A 3,561-nucleotide genomic window follows, 5' to 3' on the forward strand; every position below is an offset into this window, starting at 1 on the left:
CTGCTGACCAACCCCCCACCACTCTGGCATCCCATGGTTTGGGCAGTAGTGTGGGTTTGGAGGGAGGAAAGGAAAAGAGAGGGAGGAAAGGCAAAGAGGCAAATAAGAAAGGAGAGGACAAAACCAAATGAAAACACAGAAGACAATGCAGAGGGGAAGGGAAGAAAGGGTGAAGAGTGGGCACATGTGAGTGCAGCTGGGGCTGTGGGGAGTTTTGTAGAGTGTGGTTTCCTGTTTCTTTCGTCTTCATTTTTTTGATAGACTTTTTTGGGGGGCAGTTTTAGGTTCACAGCAGGATTGAGAGGAAGGTACAGAGATTTCTCATAGACCTCATTCCCTGCCCACCCACTCTCAGCATTCTGTTCCAGAGTTGTGCATTGTTTTGACAAATGAACCTGCACTGACACATCAGCATCACCCAGAGGCCAGAGTTTACATTGGGGTTCACTCTTGGTGTTGTACGCCCTGTAGGCTTGGACAAATATAGAGTAGTTTCACTGCCCTGACAATCCTCTGTGCTCCTTTATTCTCTCACCCAGAAAACACTGATCCTTTTTATTGTGTCTCCATAGTTTTGTCTTTTCTAGAATGTTAGGGAATTGAAAGCATACAGTATACAGCCTTTTTCAGATTGGTTTCCTTCATTACTAATATGCATTTAAGTCTTCTCCATGTCTTTTCATAGCCTGACAGTTCATCTTTTTAGCACTGAATAATATTCCGTTGTCTGAATGTGCCACAGTTTATCAGTTCACCAACTGATGAGGAACCAACTGGTTTCTTCCAAGTTTTGGCAATTGTGAATGCAACAGCTACAAACAACTGCACAGGTTTCTGTGTGAACTTAAGTTTTCAACCCTTCCTGGATCATATGGTAAGTGTGTGTCTAGTTGAGAAACTGCCAAACTGTCCTCTAAAGTGGTCGTACCATTTTTTATATTCTCTCCAGCCATGGGTGAGAGTTTCTATTGCTTCACATCCTTGTCAACATTTGGTGTTGTCAGTCTAGATTTTAGCCACTCTAATAGGTGTGTGGTCATATCTTGTCCTTGCTTTAGTTTGCATTTCCCTGTTGACATATGCTGTGGAGCATCTTTACATATGCTTATTTGTCAACTCTATCTTTTATTTGGGGAGGTGTCTCTTCTGAAATGTTTTTAACTCTGGAAAAAAATTTAGTACACCACGAAATCCTCAAAAGCAATAATAAAAATCAATAAATAAGCAGAGCAAAACATGACACTCCTTTAGCCAAGCTCAGTTTATCTACTCCCAAATACAGAATGGAGTTGCCTGTCACTGGAGAAGGCTGGGTAGGAAAGATACGTGGGGGGGGGAGGGAGGTGTTGTGAAGGCTGCTCTTCCCTTTCCTGTGGGCCAAAACTCTCCCAGAGCCCACAGGGCAATGGGGAGAGGGGAAGAAAATTCTGATCTGCTTTGCCTCTTTGTGAAGGAGCTGGACGTTCTGCCAAGGGCCAGCTTCCTTCTGAAGATGCTTCTTAAAGGAGAATTTGGTTCTAGGGGCCACTAAGGACAGGGTGATAAGAACATAGATGAGAACTCTTCAAGAATAAGTAGTCAGATATGGCTTCGCTCACAGTCATTGACACTCACTATGTGCCCGATGCTGGCATAAGTGCTTCTCATATTTGTTCTCACTGGATTCTCACCACAACCCCACAGAGGAGGCACTGTTAATTCTCTTTTTTGCCATGTGGGGTGCTCCATGTTGAGTCTAAATGGAGCTGAGCCTGGTATTTGGCCTTCTGGTCTAGGTTGCCCAGACTTGGACAGTGTGAGCAGACAAGTGCCTGTTTAGAAGGCAGGACTTTAACGCTGACCAAGGCATATACCTTTTGAATTGACTGAAGTGAAGCAACAAGGCAGTATCATGAGCAGGTAAAAACGCAGCTACTACCAAGCTGAATCAATGGTCAGATTGTACGTCTGACAGAAACCTTGAGAGAAATTCCACCTCTGTCCCAATGCATCCATTCATTGAGTAGTATTTGCAGATTTGGTGGCTCACTTTGAAGTGGGTTTGCCATCTGATTCCTGGTAGGGTAAAATATGACCAGAAGAAGAATCAGCCCTCTTCCTCTGTTCTATCCAAAACAGAAACCACAACCTCTTAAATCTCTTCATTCCTGTGTCCCAGGCTAGGGGAGAAGGTGGAAGCTTTCTTTAGTCTTACAAGTGTAATATGATCTGCTGTGACAGCTGGTGGTACCTGCAGTAAGAGAAACAGCTGGGAATAGTCATGTCCTGTTTTCTGGGCAATATAACGCAGGCTAGAAGTCTGTGTCCATCAACCCTCAGTCACCTCCTCTGAGACACGGCATGTGGAACTAATTAGTTACACCAAGGAGTCTTCGAAGGCTTGGACTAGGAAACCAAACTCTTGTTGATTATGTGCGCTGTATTGCTCCTTGCTGGACTTTGTTAACCTCTGCTGTGCTCAGCTGTAGAGGCACCGATAAAGCCAAGACACTTTGCTGCCTAGTTGATACTGATTTGATGAAGGGTTTTTATTACTTTACAAAGTCAATGCTTATCCCTCTGGGTGATAAGAAACCACTAAGGCCGCTTGGTAGGAATGACCTGCAGCCACCAGCACTGTCTCTCCTCCGCCTAAGCTGATGTGCTCTATTAAACTCTGGGTATTTACTGTATGGGACTCTGGACGGCAGTTGGGATTCCAAGGGCTCCCTGCTCAGGGAACCTGACCTCAGAGGAGAATGTGGGCATTTATAACACACAGGGATCTGTGGAAGAGACGCATGGAGTAAGTTCAGTGATAGTGAGAAGGGATGGTGCTATGATACTAAATATGGCACAGCAGGGAAAGGGCCTTGGGGGCAAGAGATGGTGGGAAGGCCTGGCCAGGTGAGAAGAAGGCCAGCTGACCACTGGGGAGCCAGCCTCACTTCCTGCTCTCTCCTTTCTGCCTGTTTCCCTTCCTTTTCCCTGCTTATTTATGTCTTTCTTCTTCCTCTCCTCCACACTTTCTCCAGTGTTCCTGGCATGTTGGTTCTTTTCTCCTCCTCCAGGCAGGGCTTGTGAAATGCTGCCCTCAGGGATACACAGCTCCCATCCTGAAGACTGCCAGCTGCCCTCTTCCTGCCCATGGAGGGGTCATTCAATAGCTGAGGGATCGTTCCCAGGGCCGTCACTTCTTTGTGACTCATGATCAAACAGGTTCTGTGAGGATCAGGGAGGCACCCCACATTTAGGCAGTAATAATGAATCCTTTGTTTCCATAATGTAGGGAGAATGTTTTTTGTTTTTTGTAGATTGTCTGTTGGTTCTAAATAGCTGCAGAGCCCATGGCAGTGACGGTTAAACCTCAACCGTGACTCCTTGGTGCCTGTGTCTATCTGTAGGTGTCAGTCACTGCTGTCTCAGAGCTGCAAGTCTTGCAATGCTCTGCTGGTCTTACCCTGGCTGCTTCTGGAAATCACCTGGGGAGCTTTAAAAATGACTGACTTCTGGTCCCACCCCCAAGGCTTCTGATTAACCATCGCTGCCACAGGCTCTGATGTAAATTTCAGAAATCTCTCA

The sequence above is a fragment of the Carlito syrichta genome, unplaced genomic scaffold (genome assembly GCF_000164805.1).
Source record: "Carlito syrichta isolate Samal-C Ts95f unplaced genomic scaffold, Tarsius_syrichta-2.0.1 Scaffold314544, whole genome shotgun sequence".
Taxonomy (NCBI): Eukaryota; Metazoa; Chordata; class Mammalia; order Primates; family Tarsiidae; genus Carlito; species Carlito syrichta.